We start from the raw sequence: 22,886 nt of genomic DNA on the forward strand, positions 1-22,886 counted from the left end.
GAGTCAATAAAAGTAGTAATTTCTGGTAAAATGTAGTGGTTAAGAAAAAAAAATAAAAAAAGAGGAGTGCCATTGCATGGATGAGGACAACTTCCTCCCAACATCCACTACAAACTCATCCATGCACAGCTCACCCAGACCATTGTGGTTATGGCTCAATGAAACAAAAAATTCAGCCAGCTTCACTATGAAGGCACTATGCACCCACTACTTTCCCCCTACTGCACGGAGAGTCACATTCTGGTAGTTGTGAGGCTTTCGTCACTAGAAAAAGTAGATCCATTTGACAAAGAAAATAAGATATTACCCAAACATAGTGGCTCTAGAGAAAACAGAATATTAGTACACAGGAGGAATAAGAAGTCAAAGTTGGTTGGACCAAAACAAAATAACTGAAAAATGCATGCAACAGACGTATGATAATTATGTGGGTTACAGGAATGTTGACTTGTTATTTACACTGCAAGTAGGTGACTGCGATTAAAAGATGGGCATCCCACGCTTCCAGTAATGACAGGACACTGATAAGTTACAAGCTGGCTTGCTCCTCAATCCATCAGCTAAAAGTAGTAAGGCTGAAGGTAGAGACCCTTCTGGATTTTCCAAATGAATCTTAGCTGAATCTATGGGGTTAGCAGAAAATACCACATCAGACAGAATACTTCTCAACTTTGTTCCCAGCACAGCGAAAATGTTAAAAAAAAAAAAAAAAAAAAAAAAACTAGACAGGTGATTATATATTTTGCAATATATTTACAAAAGGAATATTCAAGTTTTGTCTCTGTTGTGGGTACCTAGGAAGAATCTTTGGGTGGGAGAAATACAAGTGTTTTGTGACAGGATTATAGTGCTGAAACAAGGAAGTGCGATAATTTTCTCCCCTCAATGGGACCATGCAAATAAAAGAGGTTGCAATTTAGATTGCTCGGTCATTTTTAAGGTGGTATTTCCATCAAGTTCTAAAAGATGGTACCTGAAGATATAAGGAAGGTCATTATGTTCACATAAGTTTTGTACTCCTACAACATTATTTTGGTTCTTGCATTTATTACTTCATACAACACAACATGCCATTAAAGTTTTGTTAAGTAGGTTTGTCTTTGGGCTTTTCCCAGTTAGGGGTCGCCACAGCGGACATCCGGTCCGCTAATGATTGGCAGTAGATTTTTACGAACGCCGAGGTGCCAGCTCGACGTCCAACCTTCAATGAAGGCACTCCCTTACGCAAGTCTTTCAAACGCCACCCAACCGCTGGGAGGACTCCACACAGAATGCACTCCCCGCACTCCAGCCGAGAATCAAACGGGAGAACCTCTTGCTGTGAGGCAACAATGCTACTGCTGCATCACCGCGGTCGGTGTGATCGTGATATTGTAACTATGAGTGACTCCAGTTTTCTGGTAATGTTTGGAAGCCAAATGAGGCTATTCACACAGTTAAATATTGGGGTGAGCAGGGGTTATATGCATGTAGTGGCTGACAAACTTCAGCAGAATTTGTAACTGACCTGGAGAAAATGAAAGGAGGCCAGAAGCAGAATTTTTTTTGCCTTACTGGAGTGGATAAGGGTATGCCCGGGCAGCAGATTTTTGGTACTCAGTCCAAGCGATAGTAACAGAATCTGCTTTATTGCCCTGATGCCCCACTGGATTTGTTTAATCCCCAAGTATGACACAAATATTGTTTTGGAATGTGAATGGACTTGTCAGTAAGATTAAATGGTAAAAGGTACTTACAGATGTAAATAAACTTTCTTCTACCACTAACTTCCAAGAAGCGCATCAAACCCAAGCTGAGACTAGTAAATGGACTAGAGAGGCTTAAGAACTAGTGGTTGCAGCTTCAAATGAGTAGGCAAGGAAACGGATACCAATTGTGGTTTAAACAATGACTTGCCTATAATTGTTAGAGAAACAAGAAAATGTGGAGGGGAGGTATGTTGCATTCAAAGAATTTTCAGGTAGTGAGTTTTGTTCATGGCCTCAGTTTATATGCCCCCCATGCACTGACATGGTCAGAAAGAAGGAATGTTCTCAAACATTGTGACATTTATGAGGGATGTTTGATCATAGTAGCAGATTGGAACTTGGGTCACAAATGTTAAGGATGTTACGAAGGTTCCCAGGTGCAGGTAAGGCAGCCTGCTATATTCTCAAAGAATATGGGCTTATCAAATATGACAAAGGATTAAGTGCAAGGGTCCCACTTAACTCTTGCCCATTCTCCTACCAGATGAATTCCTTGAACTCTTATTACCAAGATTATTCTTCTTCTAACCTTTGCGTAATTACATTTTCAATAAATATTTCCATTTGTGCATTTTCTTGTTTTCCACATTCCGTTGTTTTATACACATTTTCGTAACATTTCCAAAATATCTCTAATATTTCTCTACAGAATCACTGCTTATTTTTCTTGTCAATGACTCCCTAAGTTTGGTGACAACCTTTTCTACTTGACTCCCTAAGTTTGGTGACCACCTTTTTTACTTTTTCTTGCCCAAGTCACACTAAACCTCTGTGCACTCTAAAGTTACTTTTTAGCAACATTTTTTTAACTTGTGCATTATTAACCAAATACTCATTTATTTCCCATTAGCATTCTGTAGTTGATCTTTTCTTTGTTCTATTCGATTCCCCTCATACTACTTACAATACATTAGCCTTTGTCAGCCTAAATTTCTATTACTTCTTTCCCATATATTTTTCTTATTTCTACCCTGTTTGTAAGCTCCACTTTCATTTTTCCCCACTCACTAGCTATTCATTCTCTAAAAATTTCTATCCTCCCTAATATATCTCGAAAATTTTCCACTAGTTGTTCCTTAAATGCCTCCCTTTTTAACAAGCAAATAGGAAATAAAAGCATCTAATTTTTACTTCATTACCCTGTATCTTTATCTTAGCTTTTACTGCTACATTACCTGAAATAGTCATTGAATATATGCAAAGCATTCAATTAAACACACATTATCCTGAGAAAATACAAAACATCTAGCTACTCTAACACAGTTATTGTATGTTCAGGAATAATTTATAAATTCTGTCTGATTTTCTACTATTGAATTCACATCTTTCATAACAAATGTCTTCATAACAAATGTCTTCATACTTCAGAAATCTATTTTAATTTTCCCTTCTAGATTCCCAATGCATCCGCATGATTGCAGCCAGGTCTGGCCTGAAAGGGCTGTTAAGGAGGAGTTGCAGGAGCAACACGATTTTGAAGAAGGAGCTCTCCTAGAAGATTTCTTAGACCCCAGACCCAGAACAGGAGGAAAGTACAATTGTGTACCTACCATAAATGTAGATGTTCGAGTGTATTCACTGTTGCAGTCATTACAATTGGGTTATCCTGCTGGCAGGCTACCCGCAGTCGGCCCGAGTTCCAAAGTCTTGACGTCAGTGCACCAGGGGTATAAAAGATGCAGCCGACGCCATTTTCTTCAGTTTTTCTTGCCCCAGATGTCAAGTGTCCCTAAAAAGGTAGGCTAAATTATGCCAATAAGCATGCATACACAAAAAATAACTTTTCCTTCATTTACAAGCAAATACACCACATAGGTTGTACATAATAGAGAAGTAAAGATAAGCCCCAGCAAGAAGAAGGGGGATGGTGGGAGGGTAACCTGGACTGCAACAGTGAATACACTCGAACATCTACATTCTGGCCGGCAGGAAGAACCCTACAGTGATGCAACAGTGAAACACGATGAACATCTGTACTATGTTTATCGTGTTTCATTGTTGCAGTCATTACAATTGGGTTGAATCCCAAAGCTAAGGTTGGGAGGCTGGCTAAATAGGATTAGGAGAGGCTATCAGGCCCTGCAGAACTGCAGTAGCAAAGCCTGCCCTGGACTTAGAGTAGAGAGGTAAGTGATAGTGCTTTGTAAAAGTATGCACTGAACTCCAAGTTGCAGCCTCTAAGATGTCTTTGGTTGATACTCCTCTGAGGAAGGCTGCTGAAGTGGCTGCTGCTCTGGTTGAATGTGGCCCAATGCCCTTAGGCACTGATTTGCCATGCTGTGAATAGCAGAAAAGAATGCAGTGGCCTATCCACTTTGAAATAGTCTGTTTTGAGATAGGCTTTCTTGTGATCCTGCAGCATATGCCACTAGAAGTTGTTCAGTCTTTCTGAAAGCTTTGATTCTGTCCAAGTAGAAGCGTAGCTGCCTGTGAATGTCCAAAGAATGCAGAAGTCTCTCACCCTTATTCTGTGGGTTTGGATAAAAGGTAGGCAGATGAATTGTTTGGTTAAAGGCCACACTGGACACTACCTTAGGCATAAATGTATGGTTTGTCCTTAGAGAAACCCTTTCAGGATGGAAAATGATAAAAGGTTCCACAGCCATGAGTGCCTGTAACTGAGACTCATCTAGCAGAGGTTATTGCTAGGAGCAGAGCTGTTTTCCAGGATAAGAATTTTATATCATCTGCAGAAGCTGGCTCAAAAGGAGGCAGTGTGAGTTTTTCCAAGACATAGTTGAGGTCCCAAGCAGGTATTGGTGCTCTCCTTGGAGGTCTTATGTTTTTGGCCCCTCTGAGGTACTGCCTTAGCAACGGATGAGAAAAAATAGGTGGTTCTGTATTGTAATGAGCTGAAATGGCAGAGGCATGAATTTTAATTGATGAAAAGGAAAGGCCTTTATCCAGCATCTCAGTTAAGTATTGCAAAATCTGAGGAATATTTGGAACAGTCATGTCAATACCTAGTGCCTGGTTCCAAGCACAGAATCTCTTCCATTTTTCTGCATAAGATTTTCTGGTGCTAGGCCTCCTGGCCTCCAAAATAACATCCATCACTGCTTTAGAAAGAGGTGTGTCTTGAATGGCTACATTATCCACCATGCTGCCAGGTTTAAGGTCCTGAGTTGGCTGTGCAGTATCTGACTGTCTTGTTGGGTCAATAAGTGAGGAATTTGAGGTAATGTCCAAGCTGGGCATGGAGACAAGCTCTTTAGGATTGGGTACCAGTGCTGGCGGGGCCAGTCTGGGGCAATCAGCATCATTTTTGGCTTCTCTTGTCTGACCTTGAGGAGTACATTGGGGAGGAGAGGTAGAGGAGGAAAGGCATATACTGTTAGGTTTTTCCAGCTGAAAGATAGAGCATCCACTTTCCATGCTTGCTTGTGATAAGTCCTTGTGCAGAATCTCTGTAGTTGGCAGTTGTGAGGGGAGGCAAATAGGTCTATGTCCGGGCATCCCCAGTTCCTTGTTATCATGCTGAAGACTTGTGGATCCAATTTCCATTTGTGGGGATCCATTAGGTTTCTGCTTAGTTCGTCTGCCAGAGTATTTATCCTTCCTGGCAGGAATTGTACTTGCAGATGTACTTGGTAAGTCAGTGCTGTGTCCCACAAGTTCATGGCTAGTCTGCAGAGGCGGTAGGAATGTGTGCCCCCCTGCTTGTTTATGTACCACATGACTGTAGTATTGTCCGTCTTTATCAGTAGTTGTCCTGGATGAAGTTGATCCTTGAAGGCTGTCATGGCATTCTGAACAGCTAGCATCTCTTTTGACTGATATGTAGATGCATTTGACTTGCGGACCATGTGCCCTGAATACATCTTCCTGCCATATGGGCCCCCCAGGAATAATCTGATGCATCTGTTGTCAATGTCTGCCTGGCTGTGGGTAAGGTGAATGGCTGTCCCGTGTTGAGGTGACAGGCTTTTGCCCACCATTGAAAGTCCTGTTGCAGGCAGGGAATGAGAGTAATTATTGTTTCCAGGCTGTGGCAATGTTGAGTCCAAACACTTTTCAGATACCATTGAAGTTTCCTCATATGCAGTCTTGTATATGGAATTAGCAGTATGCAGGATGCCATGAAGCCCAAAGCCTGCAGAATTTTTCTTGCAGATAACTGGGTCTTTGTTGCCAACATTTTGAAATAAGTAGTCAGTTGTCTGTTTATCTGGCGTGAGATAAGCCATCTGGGCAGTTGTATTTAAGCTTGCACCCAGGAATATTATCTCTAGAGAGGGTACAAGCTTTGATTTCTTTTCGTTTACTGTGTACCCTAGACCTGTTAGTAATCTTTTTACAAATGCCAGATGCTGTAGTAGGATGTCCTTGTACTCTGCTTGAATAAGGCAGTCGGTCCAAGTAAGGATATATTTGTATTCCTCTTTGTCTGCAAAATGCAATTACTGGTGCCAGGCATTTTGTGAAGACCCTGGGTGCACCAAAGGGCAGTGCAGAGAATTGGTAGTGCATTGAGCCAGGTATAAATTTGAGGTATCTTCTGCATGATTGTCTGATTGGGACATGCAGGTATGCCTCTTTTAGGTCTAAAGTCACAAGCCAAGCCTTCTTGCCCAGCATGGGCAGAAGCTGCTGCAGAGTTAACATTTTGGAATATCCAGGAATGTGTTTAGGATAGACAGGTCCAGTATTGGTCTCCAGGCTTTGTCCTTTCTGGGTACCAAGAATATCCTTGTGTAAAATCCTTGTCCCTGCTCTTGCTGTGGTACTTGCTGAATGGCTCTCATGTCCAAGAGAGATGAAACTTGTTTTTGTGCCTCTGCCCACTGATTGCGTGGCAGGTCTGGCATACCGTTTGGCCTTGGCAGGGTGTGAAAGTGGAACCTGTATCCTTGAGATACGATATTTAAGACCCATTTGTCCTGGGTGATTCATGTGCCAATTTTGTGAAAAAAGTGCTAGTTTTCCTCCCAAAGGAGCTGCCAGAAGATAAGTGCTTCGTGCTGGCAAGGGAAAGTCATCGAGATTTGTTTCCTGTATGGCTGTGATTTTTCCTCTCCGCTTTTGGAGGTAGAAGCACCCCATTGTTTAGGCCTGTATGAGCCTTGGGGCTGTGATCTGCCTCTGGGGTGTCTGTATCTGCCTCTTTGTGGCCTGTCTGACACTGGAAAGGACCAATTCTTTGTAGGCCAGTTCCTGCTAAATCTGGGAGGCTGTACCTGTAAGAAATCCTTCACTGTTTGCATAGATTTAGCTTTGTCCTCCATTTTCTTCAACACCTCTTCTGCTTTAACACCAAACAAGGTATCATGTTGTAATGGAGCATCTAATAGCTTTGCTTTAACATGATCGGGCAGATTCTGTTCTTTTAACCAAGCATGCCTCCTAATGACAGAACATGTAACTGCGGCCCTGCAGGAGGCCTCTAGAGAATCAAAACCACATTGCAAAGTATGCTTTCCCACTTGTTCAGCTGCATGCAATAAATCCTGCATTTCTTTGTTTTCTGCACATTCTGAATTTGCCAACATTTTCTGTTTAAGCTGTGACATAAGATATTGCTGATATTTAAGCATATGAAACTGACAATTTAAAGCTCTTACAGCCAAGGTAGCAGAAGTATAAATCTTTTTCCCCCATCTGTCCAGGGCCCTTAAATCCCTATCAGAGGGGATAGAGTTTTTTGCCGTGGAAGCCTTGACCCCCTTGAGACCCTGAGAAATAGTTTCTGGGTCAGTAGCAGGGTTTTTGTGAAGAAATTTATGAGAATCAGGAACCCTGTAGTATCTGTCTGGCTTAACAGCAGCAGGTGGTAGAGATTCAGGAGACAGATGGGACTCTGAAAATACATCATCTACAATGTCTAAAACAGGAGGAATAGCAAGTGGCCTGTGCTGGGGTAATAAAAGGAAGTCTCTGAGCCTTTTCTTGGATTCTGAGTAATCTTGGTTCTCCCAATGGAAATGCTCCATCATAGTATGCAGGGTCTCCCCAAAAGAATAATCCTCAGGAGGTGATGCTGAAGGGATAGATTCTTCAGCTTCAGAAACCTCATAGGGAGGAAGGGAATATTCTGTTCAGAAGAGGAATCAGAAGAAATGGAAACCTGATCTAAAGATTTATATTCTATCTCTTGCCTAGGCCTCTTATCAAGAGGGGGATGGGAACCCCTGATCAAAGTAATTAGGTCTTCGGCCATTTTAAGCATCTGTTTTTTAGGCATGGAGGCTCGGTCCAGAAGAATGCTGTACTTGTTTCTTTGTCTTTAGAGCTGCTTTAGTCTTTGCCTTTGAAGCTGAAGATGGCTTTACATATAACTGTGTAGGCCTGAAAACACCCTCAGAAGCCGATGCCTGCTCAGCGGCTCCAGACCCATCTGAGGGAATAGTTTTCGAGTGTCCAATACCTTGAGTTTCCAGCGGCCTAGTCAGCTCCACGTGGGAGTCTGAAGCGGCCTGTGGCTCTGAGGTAGCGGGCGTCAGGGGCTGCGAAAGTGCCTCACTGAGAACCGGCGACAGGCCTAACGGAAGCCTCGTCGTCGGTTTTGGACCTCGGATGCTTGTCCTTTTCTTTTTCTTTGCGCTTTTTATAAACTCCGGTAGTCGGCTGTTCTGATGGCATTATATAATTGAATCTTCTGCCAAAGTAATGAAATGCAAAACCGTACCGACGCTTAATAGTGTGTTGGTTAAATCTAGCACAAAACTGACAACTAGCAACGTCGTGGTCAGGGGCTAGGCAAGGAATACAGTAAGAGTGAAAATCCTTATGAGGTATTTGCTTCCCACAAGAAATACAATTATTAACTTTTTCTGACATCGGTCTGGAGCAAGAAAAAAAGTTTCCCCAACGGGGTACTTAGCTTTAATGAAGACTTCGGATCTGAAATTCGAATTTGAAATCTCAGGAGTCGGCCGACCAGCACTTGCGAACTGCTTTTGCTTCGGGCACCACGCGGCAAGAAAGATTGAAGAAAATGGCGTCGGCTGCATCTTTTATACCCCTGGCGCACTGACGTCGGGGAGGAGGCGACAGCAACCGACACCGGACCTAGACTTTGGAACGCGGGCCGACTGCGGGTAGCCTGCCAGCAGGATAACCCAACTGTAATGACTGCAACAGTGAAACACGATGATCATCAACCAGGTCTTCTGACAAAGGAAGTCTTGGAAGGAAAATTCCTATGGAATTTGGGGACTGGGGAATCAAGCGTTTTAAGTCTTGGAGCTCCTTTACTTTTTCCTGCAAACATCTGAAAAGTTCTGCAGCAGATGAACCAAAAGGGCAAAATTATCTAAAGGAACATGAAGCAGTTTGGCCTTTATGTCACCAAGTAATGACGGGAGCCTTAATCAAGAATGCCTATGAAGAACAAATGCAAAGGCCGCAGCCCTGGCATATGCCTACATTGCATCACAGCTGCATCTAACAGAATGCCTAGCTACCTGAGAAGATGCAGACAGCAAACTGAGAACCTGAAACTTAACCTCTGAATCAGGTAATTTGGACGATGCCTGAGAAAGCAAAGCCAGAGAGTACCTAGATGTGTGTCTGGTAATTAATAGCCCTAATAGCCAAGGTAGAGGAAGTACATATTTTTTTACCTAGTTTTTCCAATATCCTGCTCTCCTTATCAGAGGGAAGCAGCTTAGCAGAAGGAGACAGGCGGGAAGACTTGTCAGAGGCAATAGAGACCACAGCTGGATCAGCAAAGGGGTATATATAAAGAAACTTGCAATCATTACGGACCTTATAAAATCTGTCAGGTCTCTTGGGAGCAGGGGCTTGGGAAACAGGATTTTTAGAAGTGGACGCAAAAGCATCTAAGAAAGCAGGAAGAACAAGCTAGACTGCGGAGGGTGCAGGAGCTTCCATTTGAAGAAGTTCATAGTAATGTTTTGTGCTTCTAAATTTGGGAGGAATCCCATTTAAAAAAAACCTGCATCTTATTAATATTTCCCTCTAAAGAAAGTTCTTCTGCAGGGGAATCTCCTCCTCAGGAGACGCATACTCCAGAGGGGAAGGTATCTGGGTGGAGTATGCCAGGGAGTCTTCATCAGAAGAGGACTTTTCAGACTTAGATTCAAGGACCTGTGACTCAGAAGCTTGCACAGAGGGGATAGCCTGAGACCCAAAAGCCAGCACTGGAGAAGAGGCAAATGCTGGAATAGTGAGGGAAGAAGACAACACTGAAGGCCTCAATGCCATCCGGGCCCTAATATGACCCTGTGAAAAGGTATCCCAATCTGATCGAAAAGTGGAAGAACGTTTGGGTGCTTAGTTTTTTTGTTTCTTTATAACAGGCTTATCCACTGCAGGAGAGAGGTTGGACATAGGTCTAATGTCTGATAGATCCCTAGATGGAGGGGCAAGAGCAGTCCCAGAATCCTCCAGAAGAACGAGCCACATTCCCCCAAGTCGCCTGAACTAAAGTCTGTACAGCCTCGGATATACTAGGATCCGCACTCTTGGTGGCTTCCCCAGAGGTACCTGCCAAAATAGTAGATCCGACCTCCAACCATACCACTACGTCTTCACTGACCCCAATGGGAATGTTGGAGGAGGATGTAGGCGCAGCAGAAGAGGATTCAGGACTTAGCTTCTTTACCTTCTTCAACCTCGGCTCAGCAGAAGGACCCCAAAACCCTCCATTGCTTCCCTTGCCAGACGTTTGTCTCTCTGATTTTCAAGGTAAAGGTTTACGGCCGAAAGGCAGCTTCGCAAAGTCTTAGGCATTAAGGCCTGGCAAATGGAGCAAGAACAGTGATCGTGACTAGGTCACACGCAAAACAGACAAAGCCTGTGACTATCCTTATGTGAAATCAGCCTTCCACACCTACACTTTCCTTTCCTGGTGACATGAAAATAGCAAATGGCAGTAGCACAAAATTAAATCCCCCAACAGGGTACTTATCTGAAGCTGGAAGCGGATGAAGAAATCTGACAACAGAACATATGTAGGAGTCAACCTTTCATAATGGTGGCGAAAAAGTTGTAAGGATGATATGTGCAGATGTCCCTTTTATGACTAACATTGTCAGTACCTATGTGCGACATTCCATGTACTGGCAGTGGCTATAAGCTTTTGTGTACAGGCTGGACATTGGGTCAATGGGTGGAATACAACCCATATGTAAGGAATACTGCAACACTGAATAAAAGGACATCAACTGTTTTGCTTACACTTACTTCTTTATTCCCTTCAGTGTCTTAAATATCAGTGTTAAAATTGTGGGTGAACTGTAAAGCAAGGTCAACAAATTTCCCAGTTTTTCTAATCCACCTTTTCTTGCAAACCTATATTTCACATATCTATTCCTATATCCAGCATGATTGATACTTTATAGTGTCATTTATTTATTGGTCTTCTTGATCACCTTTACCTCCCAATACCAGTCTCTGGTTCAAATCCAAGGTAATCCTGATTCTTCTAGTCATTTCTTGCACTTTTTTGTTTCTCAAGCATTTTGCTTTGAAACAAAGGAAAAGGCTTCACTGGCAAGGTTTCTATATAGGCTTTGCCGTCTAAAGAATAAGAGCCATTTTCTGCTTGCTGGTTCGCTCATTGTTAGATAAGCCATTACTTCCTCCTTAGCCTGTTCGACATCAAACATGTCTTTGATCCTCCAGGATAAATATTCTGAAGAAAGCTAAATAAAGCTTGAACCTCACCATCTGCCTCTCGACAATTCTTGACTGTTGGGATAAACTTTGTTCACTGTACACCAAGCTGAAGAGAAGAATCGCTTTCCACAAATACTCTTGTTGTGCCAAATTGTCAATACGTTTCCTTTCTACCACAATTTTGTCAGGATTAATTCTTTATGCAGGTATGACTGTATCTTTACTAATGTAGCTCTTGAATGCTTTTTCATGGCCAGGTTTGGAGTATATATATGATGTGCCCTTACAACTTATAAATCCACTCTTGGATGCTTTTTCATGGCCAGGTTTGGAGCATATATATGATGTGCCCTTACAATTTACAAATCCTGCTGTGGAACACCAGTCCAGTTATTTATTTGTACCTTCATAAAATTAATAGTTGGCTCCTTCCAGTTTCTCTGGTACAGCAGAAAATCTCAGGTTTCCTCTGCATGCTGTATTCTAACTATTTTTTTAAACAGTTCCTCTTTAGAAGCAGCATACACAGCCACCCTTTTCATTTCATCCTCTGAATTTTGCAGTGTTATCAGATCATCCGAATAGCTATTTAAAGCTTCTATTTTCCCACCTTTACATGAGTTGATATATTCCTTCAGGGTTTCATTTATTTTAAACATGAGTACATTTGATTTATTTGTTCATCTAATTACTGGAATCTCCTGTACCAAAGCTGAAACCTGAACTGTTTTTTGCTGAACAATTTCAGTTTTCTTCCCAGTCAGAGTTTCTCTTCTTTTCTGGCTTATTTTCTCTCGGGTTCTTCAACTTCTGCTGCTGCTTCTTTGCTGGTATCCATTCAATATAACTACAAGCCAGTAACCAAATCTTATCCAACGGACAGTTTTCAAAGGCCTTTATTTTTCAGTTTCTGTTTATACACTTGGGAGAGCTGAAGTTAACCCGTTGATAAGTGTAAAGTCTTAAAATGGTGTACTTTTGATATTCCTTCTGTAAACATGAAGTCTTTGGCCTTGAGATTGAGGCAGACCAAAAAAGGGCCATATAGTTCGAGAGCTGCCATCACATAAAGGGCAGATAAGGAATATTACTGGTGTTCCAAAATCACTACTGGACACTGTATGAGGAAGACAGAATGGTCCAAGTAAATTATGGAGCACTTCAATGAACTGACTGGTTTGCCAAGACAGTCAGTAGTCCCAGTAACTAGTGTGGATGATCTGAATCTTGCCCTGGGCTTATATGAGTTATATGCAAAAATGTACCATTTGGGTGGGGGTGATAATTTCATCTTGGGCTTATTGTAGTATTAAATTTAATGCTATCATTGCAGTAGCTTACTAGGTTATGGAAAGACATGATGAATGCTGTGGTGCCTAGAGAGGGGAAAAATCCAAAGTTGCCTGGTTCATACAGAATTACTCTTATACTGAAACACAATTATAAAGATCTCTAGAACTTCTTCTTCCTTTGGCTTTTCCCGGTTAGGGGTCGCCACAGTGGAACTCCGGTCCACAAATGATTGGCAGAAGATTTTTACGGTGCCGAGGTGCCAGCTCGACTCCCAACCTTCAACGAAGGCATGCCCTACGCATGTCTTTCGAATGCCAGCCGACCGCAGGGAGGACATGCAGACTCCACACAGAAGGCACTCCAGCTGATAATCGAACTACAGAACCTCTTGCTGTGAGGCGACAATGCTACCGCTGCACCACCACGGACGTGAGAGTCATGGGACATGTTTGGGGACCTATAGCAGGCTACAACCTGAATTGCCATCTTACCCAATGTTAGCTGTACTTGTATCTCAGATGCGTTATGCTGGGCTACTAGTCTGTTGGTGTGCATATCCTTTATGAATATAGAGACACCACCGCCTTTGGAGCTTTGGTCCATGTTCTCGGGCTGAAAGGTGTAGAATGAGTTATAGCCTGGTAGTGCAGGGGTGCTTTCTGTTGCTTTTAACCAGGTCTACGTTACAGCACAAATGTCAATGTTCTCCATTTTGAGGAGTGCTTCAAGCAAGTGCATCTCGAGATTTAGACTTCTAGCGTTGAGCAGCATGACCCTCAAATTGCATTTATTTATAGCTATTATGGTGGTAATTTGGTCTTTGGTACATCGCCTAAAAAAGGCACTATAGGGGTGGCAAGAGCCTTAGCCAGTATCTGGAAACCCAGGGCTGACAGACGCAGGCCATCTCTGGCAAAGCATTGAGGTCTGTCAATCATGTCATCCCAAGCAGACAGATACTGGATCCCCCAAGAATGACAACAGAAACTTAGCCAATTGTTTAAGTCAATCATTTTCTGCTTGTACTGCGGTATAATTCTGGGCGATGGTAGGATGCTGCTCAGGGCTAGGGTCATATCTGCCTGGGGCACATAGTCCGTGAAGTCCTCCATGTCTCTTTCATTCACACCCACATTGACAGTGACAGAGTCATACTTGCACTTGTTGTGGAGTGACCCGAGTGTTTGTGTTATGTGTCAGATTCTGGCACCTGATAAGACAGCTGACTGTTAACCTTCTCCTTATTCAACCTAGTGAGTGGGACATCAGTGTGCCTCACTATCGAGTCACCTATGATTAGTCTATTGGGTAAGTTGTTTTGGCTTAGGGTGAGGGGCACACTGTGTAGGTGAGCTGTGTGTCTTGCAGTTTGTGCTGTGTTGTGGTGGACGAGTGCGTTTCTGCCTTGGAGGTCTTTGCTGTTTTGGGTAGATTTCTATTAACAGCCTCCACGAAGGTGGGTGTGTGGTTTGTGCTTTTATATGTGAGAGCTGTGATGGTGGTTGTTCTGGAGGGCTATGTGTTGCATGTGGTGTGGTGCAGGTGTTGACCTCCTCTTGACCAGCTAGTCCGGTCTTGGCTGGAGAGTGCATGGCTTCCAATTTGGATATACAAGTGCATCCCTCAAGTCTGAGTGTTGGGAGGTAAGAGAAGAGGGTTGCCTGTGTACGAGGCAGCTGCTACACTGTCTCAGAATGCCCAAGTTCACAGGTTAATAGGAGAAAGCACAGGGAACTGACCGTAGACATGCCAGGAGGGATGTTCATTATTACTAAGTACTGGAGCGATTTTCTTATATATTCCTTTTACAGGAAAAAAGTCACTCAAGGTGTCAGAGTCTGTACAGAGCACTCAAAACACTTTAGGGGAAACTAATATGTAGACCCTGAAATTTTAAGGATGAAGTATTTAGGCAGATATTCTGAAGTTAGAAAGAAATCAAGCAGTACTTACTGAAAAATAAAGAATTAGCTTGTCAAGAATGATGAAAAGAGGGGAGTCACATGAATGGCCACTGCCTTGCTACTACTAATGCTAGTCTCAGCACAGCTTCACTTTGTTGGGATACAATATTCCTTTGCTTCTTCTCTCACCAGAAGCATAATGTTAGCACCAATCCCAAGAAGAGAAGCAAGTCATGGCCTGTTTGCTGATCCACAGACTTGTCCCAGATGATGCAAGATTCTGCAGGCTTGTAGACTTTTTCTAGTAAATGTCTCAAATAGCAACCAGACCAATCAGATACGTTAAGCACAGACACTCACTCTCCAACCAGAAAGAGTCAGGAATTAATGCACTCTGCTCCTACTCTCACCAGGATCAGAATATAAGCACAGATTCCAAGCTGTCACCTATAAAGCAGTTAAGCTTTCTGTTGATCAGCAGTCTCCAGGAAATAATGTAACTGCACTCCTTCTCTCACCAGGAGAAAACAGCTACTTGGGCAGGGACATGAAGCACTGGTTGGTCAGAGAGGGTGCTGGACATTTTAGCTTGACCACTAGGCTGAGATCTGTACCCTATAGCTGTGCCAGTGGGGAGTCTTATTGGGGATCTGGAGAGAAAGGGAGAAGTCAGCCCCAGACTGACTGTGATCTCTGTGTGCTCTTAAGGGAAATTGTACTTCACTGTGTGTGTATTTGTTATCCTTCCCAATGTAGATGCCCCTCACTGGTGTTAGTGGTAAGGATTGAGGCTCCTTGATTACTGGGCCAGTGCACGGGCATCACAAGAGGTTTAAGAAAACTTGCCATAATCTTGGGAGACCTCTGAGGGGTAATTTCTGAGTATAAGGTCAATATAGATTAAAGTGGTGGCAGTGGTCAATTTTGAACTTTTGGCAAACCTAAAGATGGAGTACTTCTACCTTTGGAGGAAGACAAATTTCCCTTCCCCAAGTATGCAATTAACCCTCACCCTACAGCAGATGGTGGAAATTATATGGACTGTTTGATTAAAAGTAAGGAGTTATTCCATGGAGGGAAGGATTTAAATCTTGGATTCTTCATAGCAGGTGGTAATTTAAATCTTGGATTCTTCATAGCAGGTGGTATCCACTCAAATGTTCTCATCTTATTCAGGCAATTCTCTTCTGCTCAGGGAAAAGATTCTTTAGTGAACAAAGACTCTGGTGGTGTGATTTCTCAGGAAAAAATGTGAAACCTAGTGTTGCCTGGGAGGAGACTATTTCTTAAAGAATGTGGAGAATTAGGGTTGCCAAATTTATTGGAAGGCAGCACACTTGAAGGTGCTCTGTGCCTGGAGCTCACATCAATATGAAGTGGGGAAAAAGATGTTGCAGGAGCATGCCTCAGGCATGTTTAAATACTTTTGTATAATGTTTAAATACTTGGGATCAACAGTTCAGAGTAACGGTGAGTGTGGAAGAGAGGTGAAGAAGAGAGTACAGGCAAGATGGAGTGGGTGGAGAAGTGTGTCAGGAGTGATTTGTGACAGACGAGTACCAGTAAGAGTGAAAGGAAAGGTCTACAAGAGAGTAGTGAGACCAGCTATGTTATATGGGTTGGAGACAGTGGCATTGACAAAAAGGCAGGAGTCAGAGCTGGACATACCAGAGTTAAAGATGTTAAGATTTGCACTGGGTGTGATGAGGGTGGACAGGATTCGGAATAAGTATATTAGAGGGTCAGCCCTGGTTGGAAGGTCTGGAGACAAAGCCAGAGAGGCAAGATTACGTTGGTTTGGACATGTGCTGAGGAGGGATGCAGAGTATATTGGGAAAAAGATGCTAAGGATGAAGCTGCCAGGTAACAGGAAAAGAGGAAGGTGTAAGGTAAGGTTTATGGATGTGTTGAGAGAGGACACGCAGGTGGTTGGTGTGACAGAACAAGAAGCAGAGGACAGGAAGAAATGGAAACAGATTTGCTGTAGCGACCCCTAACGGAAGCAGCCGAAAGAAGAAGAAGAAGAGCATGCCTCAGGCAACAGGCATTCCCTTTGCAACTTTTTTCAACAGAAAGGTAATAAAATTTTGGAGGTAGTCACCGACACCTTAAGGTGGTCTTTCAGAGAGATGATACTAGAGAGACGGGTGTCCAGCCTTAAAATAATTTGCCTTGCTCTTCAGCCACATCAGACTGCTGAGAAAGTTTATGAACACAGAGGCTATGCATTCAGAAGAGTTATTGCACAGAGGACGATTCTATGATTGGAAGAGTGTTAAAAGCAAGCACTACTTTTCTCTTAGAGCTACAAGAGAAATTCGGTCTAGAATTCGCTCTGATTTGGGTGACATGTCTGAAGCCTACCACTGGATATGTTTACTTCAGGTGCTAAAAGTGAGAAAGGTTGAAACAAAATATCTTGTTAGTAAAATATATAACAAAGTGAAGGAACTGGGAGAGGAAATGGTGAAGACCTTAGGATGAGAGTGGGAGATATTTTTGCAAAGAGACATCTCTGGGGTTCAGTGCAGTAAAATATGGAGAAGGGTAAAGGAGGTTGCCAAATCTAGAACAGTTACACATTTGGATAGAAATGTCTCCATGAATATTTCTATACCCTCGAAAAGGTGGAGCCTTATGCACCCTGGTGTAACTAACCAATGTTAGTGGTGTAGAGAGGGACAGACTGGCACTAGGAAGCATGCATTTTGGGACACCGAAGGGCTGCAATTGTTTAGATCACAACTCCAGTCAATGCTTTTGACGTTGTGGGTGACTTGTGAAGTATTTGACAAGAATACATACATTTTGGATACCACAATGAAATAAGCCTCACTGGGATATGCTAGAGCCCTATACGCTTTGACCTTGACAGCAGCAAAATAGCAAAAGCTGTAACTCCCAAATGGAAACATTGAGTTCTGGAGGGGGTGGAGATTCACAATGTATTATCCAAGATAAAGCAGACTAAACTTTGGGAATGAAAGAGGGGGTATATAAGGTCCAAGACATTAAGTGGATAAAATGGACAAAACTCTTCATTGTATTGCACATTGCAGAATGGTAGGCTGGATTAGCCCTCTGGTGCGCTGCACAGACAAGCAGTGCTTTTGAACTTAGAACGGCCATGCTGCTCTACATAATATTTGCAAAATTGCAATACGTGGAATATTGATCATGTTATATGGCTAAAATTAGTTTCCCATTCCTGTCTGTTTTACTGCACACAGCACAACTTTTTATTCCACATAATAAAACCCTATCGCACACAGCACTGCTGTAAGCTACATTATTTCTGTTCAACAACAAATAGTTGTCACAACCAATGGAGCAAGGTGGTTTAAGATTACTAGATGTAATGGGATACTTTGGAACTATATAGTTTAGACTCATACATGGCAGAAGCAAAAAATTACAAATCAAAGTAGAAGAAAAGGGTGTTGAATTGGGGTGGGGCAGAGGAGTTTACAACCAGGAGGAAGAGTAGAATTTTGAGGAGAATGATAACAACAATGTAGAATATTATATTTATGAAGTAAGTTCTGTTTTAACAGCTGGGTTAGCAAGAGAGGAAGTTTGCCAAAAGGGATGACCAACTGAGGACAAAGAAGATAGAAGAAGCCTGGAATTTGTTGGGAGAAAGTTGGCTGGGGAGCCAAGGTATTGGGAACACATGGCTAGAGAGTTAAAGGTGGAGTGGAATGGGGTTCAAGCAGTGGTGTGGACTGCAGATTGAAGACGGCCTTTCCTTACCTGGGACTGATAAGAGTACAGGCAATGAGAAAGGGATAGAGGAGAACCGGGTGAGGGATAAGATCTGGTTGGGTGTTTGGCTGAGTATGGAACAGAAGCTGCAATTAAGGAATGGACACTTGGCAGTGCATACAAACATATGCATGAGAACTATAAGAACCAGTAAGAAGAGGTTAGAAAAGACTAGGAAGTGAGAATGGAAAGACAACATGCAAAGGAACAATGGAAGGACATTGGTACGGTTTCCAGTTATGAAACAAAATCTAGACGTTTTAGGATTCCTGCATGAAAAGTATTTGCATAGGTATTTTTATACTCCTTGCAGACTTCAAAAAAACTTACTCCAGAAGATAAACACTTGAGGTATGATGAGAAAGAGATGGGTACTTGGGAACATTGGGGGGGGGGGGGGTTAACAAATTGGCAGAATTTACAAATTCCCTATTTAGGATACTTTGTCAGATATGTTGAGGAAGCAAATTATAACCAAGGAAAATATTCTTTGGGGATGGGATACAGAAATTGAACTGCCTTAACAGACAACGCCCAAGTTTAATGCTACTGGCTGCCAAAAAAGCAATTACTAGAAAAAAGAAATCAAAATTTAAACCAACCACAACAGAAGCACTGAATACTGTAAAGGAGATAAAATAATTGGATGCGAGATATTAAAAAAATGGAAGAAGCAAACTATGGAAAGTGGAATTTGAAGGAATATATGCAGAATAATGTTCATGAGGAAGAGTGGAATTTAAGGGAGGGCAAGACTTGAGCAATTTATGTAAGTTGGAGTGTACGAGACTTGTTAAAAAAGAAAACCCATGTAATGCATTGGAATGAAAAATATTTGTAATGGCTTGGCTTTCTTTTCTGTTAATGTATATGTACCCATATTATTACCAAATATATATAAAATTAATAAAGGTGTATAAAAATACATAGTTGATGACTGTCACACACCTCTCTGGATTAAAACTAAAAGCAAAGTATCTCTATAGTCATATCAGTATCAAATACATGGGCGCTAAACATGTTACACAACCACGCAAACCACTCCCACTAAATACTGTGGTAAGCTTTCCCTTCACTATCACACAGTACTTCATGCAACACAAACACTCCTCCAAAATGCACATTAGACAGTGTTACAGTGAGTCACTTCTGACACAGCATCCAGTTATCTACAAGGCTCACCGATGCTCAATCTCAGGATGCAAGCTGCAATCATGCATATATGAGGCGTTACCATTTGACTCTGCTGATGTACATTTGGGCCTACTTAGCCATGTCATGTAATCCCATACATACAAAATCATTCATTACAGTACATCTACACAACTATACAGGACTTTCCATTGCTCCATATGCACACTTGTTAAAATATATACTTTCTTCACTGCTGACCTACAAAGCTAGACACAGGAAAACCTTAACAGACCAAAACGAAAATCTGCCAAAACACACACCAGTTGATAGCTGCCAGTTTCAGTCACTGCACAACAATGTATGTTCTCAACCTTATCATGCATAGTAACTGAAAATTCTGCTTTACTCATGTGCCCTGCTGAGACAATATGTACAACATAAATAAATATATATAAAATTAATAAAGGTGTTAAAACAACAAAGACAAAACAACAAAACATAAAGCTGAATATGGCTGCTCAAACAAATCAAGATCACACTGCTATATGTTCCTTCCCCGTTACACTAAGTGATGTTCACAGATGTAAATAAAGCAAAATACTACACTTGCTTATACACTGGAAGTAAGTTCAACTCTTTTGTCTGCTCAACAGTATACAGCACAGCTACTACCTTTTTCATCTTCTACCTAAATTGCTCCTTCCTATTAAAAGGCACCATTTAATTCTAATTAATACTGCTCATTTCAGTCTCAGGTCTGGCTGTATTTGACCTACCTGTCATCTCCATGGGTGTGTTCTTCACCACACCTTCTAGTTTAAAATAAACATGCCTCAAGGTTAATCATGACAGCAGGTAACCAAACGCTCTGCTTGTTAAGACATGCTCAGAGTAAAAGATAGCTTATTAAAAAGGAGTTGCCTTAGTTTAGTAAGTTGCTGTTCTTGCAGATAACAGATAATTAAATATAAAACTAAGAGCAGTGAAAAGAGTTTTCTTAATTATTACTGCAATGCATTTGCTGCCACAGACATGCACAGCAACTGGAAAACAATTGGTGCTTCTGAACAGGTTTGAGCAAACTACAACCACAGAAATAATTACAGTTGTGAAAAGAGGATGACATACAGAACACAAGCTGCAAAGCAAAGGGAGCTTAGGGGAAGAATGTAGAATAGTATTTTGCTTTGCACAAAGCTAAAAACAAAGGAATGTAATAGATTTTTGGTGCCAATTAAGTCCGTAACTGAAACATCCACTCATATTCCTTTATTCATCAATGGCCTAATACCGACTCCCTTCTCCCTACTACAAGTAATTCTTTCTAACGTTAGAACAGTCACATTTCAGCTGGTATTATAGAGCACAGTAACTGGTAATAAACAATGCTAACTTCCTAGCACAGTATTCTTTATATGATAGTGCTATGAACAAATATTATAGGACAATCCTTCTCCCTTTATATTTTGCATTTTGTCTAATACATTGCTAATACACGATATTAGCCAACATATATAAGCTTGCGATTAGCACACAGCCACTGAATTTAATTAGAAAAAACAAATATTTAAGAAAATACTATAACGTTAAAGCAATCAAAACTTAAATATACTTCTCTTGGCATGGAGGGATAAAGGCCCAACTAGAAGCCCATGTTTGAATATTGGAATGTTCATCAGCAGAAGCAGGGATGGAGAAAATGGCTGTAGCTTACTGGGTCCCTATGAACTGATCAAACACTCAGATGCACAAACGACTATTGAGCTAGGAAACTCAAAAACTTGGAAGCTTGAAAGGCAATTGATGAACACACCTGTTTTTTACACAGAGGGGACAAGCCTCCTTCACACCTTGCAAATTATATATACCAACTCAGAGATCACATAACAGTGGGGAAAGGAGCAATACCCTAATCTCCACTGTACAGTGATCCTGCAGAGTAAAGATCCATTTCTTTAGAGCTTCTGGGTTTTCCATTTTCCCAGCTTGATATTTAGTCGTTTGCACATCTGAGCATTCGATCAAGTCACAGGGACTCGCCTATCCCTGAGGAAGCACCATAATAGGTCTTATCCTAGATCACATTCCCTTGATGGAGGGATAGTAATGCTTGGAACAGTCCTGGGGCATGAATTTGGCACACCAAGATGTGAACATGGTAGCTTTCATCAGTAAGATGCAGAGAACTGTGCACCTGCAAAAAGAGGTATAGCGGTACCTGCAGTGATGTAGGTTGCATTTCCCTTGCCTAAAAGGCAGAACTAGGGATCTAAAGAAAAATAAATCACTGCTGGGATACCAGTTAGGACATAAACAATCCTTTAGGCTACCTGAATGATGGCCTCTCTGGAGTTGGGGAGGCATGACAGTGGGCAGGCACGAAGATAAGCTTTACCAAAAATAACACATCCAAAATATCCTTTTTCCTCACAGTCTTTCTTAAATATATATTAAATGTCACAACATACATTCTTTGACTTAGGAGCTTTTTACTGTGACAAAGGGAGAAGCAAAAACCTGGAAGTCAAAAGGTTAAACAGAAAATTATGCAAAAACAGAAACACTTTTTGTTCCAGGGTAAAACATGAGATACATCATATCATTGCTATTTTTATATAATGTGCAAGGAAAGGTGTACTTTATAAGCAAAACACATCAATATGTGCACAGTCAACTGCTTAAATTAGGTGGAAGGGTGAAAAAACAAAACATTTAAATGCAGATGTGGTACAATTATAACTTCCAGTCTTCACGTTGATCAATAAGTTTTAGAATATCTGCATGTGAAAAGTTGTCAAGATTTTAACCATCCATTTATGTACTTTGTCAATGAAAATTTAATGCAACAAGAGGCACTCCTCAGCATTTTTAATAAGCACACAATGCTCACAAAATTTCAAAGATAAATGGGCGATTATGGATAATGCTGGACCATGCACAAGTCGTGTTCAAGAATGAAGATATATTGTCTATGTTACTACCAACACAACACTTATGGCATAATTTAAACTTAACTTAAAAAGTTCATCAGAAAATCCAAACTTTCAAGCAGGACACAGCAAAAGTAAGAGGCAAAACGTCAACAGAACAACTGATTTTGCATCAACACACGATATCTAAACAGTGTTCTAATGTCTTGACTGACTAACTGTAATTTTCACCAGTCTACCAAAATAAATCAAACATTTTATGAGACACAGGGCAAAAACATGAGGCAAAATTGCACAGCCATAGAAATGAGCTATTCTTGAACAATTTGCTCAACTGAATTATTTATATATTTGCTGGCATTGTTTTCTGATCTGTGCTGAAACTTTTTCTCTCCCACCCTCTCACCCTATTGCTGTTGTGTTCTTAAAGCTGGTGGCTTTTGCAGTTGCTCGCCCCTACTGTAAATTTGATCTGGGACACTCCTCCCAGTCCAATCTCTTTAGCTCATTCTACCTAATACAGAGATCAT

At 41.6% G+C, this 22,886-nt stretch overlaps 1 protein-coding gene across 1 annotated transcript in view; it reads right to left on the bottom strand.

Annotated features, from left to right (window-relative positions):
* Positions 1 to 22,886, bottom strand: part of DNAJC3 (DnaJ heat shock protein family (Hsp40) member C3) — a 960,700-nt gene that overhangs the window by 751,995 nt on the left and 185,819 nt on the right. The gene's annotated exons all lie outside the window — the stretch shown is intronic.

Source organism: Protopterus annectens, chromosome 5.part1 (genome assembly GCF_019279795.1).
Source record: "Protopterus annectens isolate FY-2018-M chromosome 5.part1, PAN1.0, whole genome shotgun sequence".
Classification (NCBI taxonomy): domain Eukaryota; kingdom Metazoa; phylum Chordata; order Ceratodontiformes; family Protopteridae; genus Protopterus; species Protopterus annectens.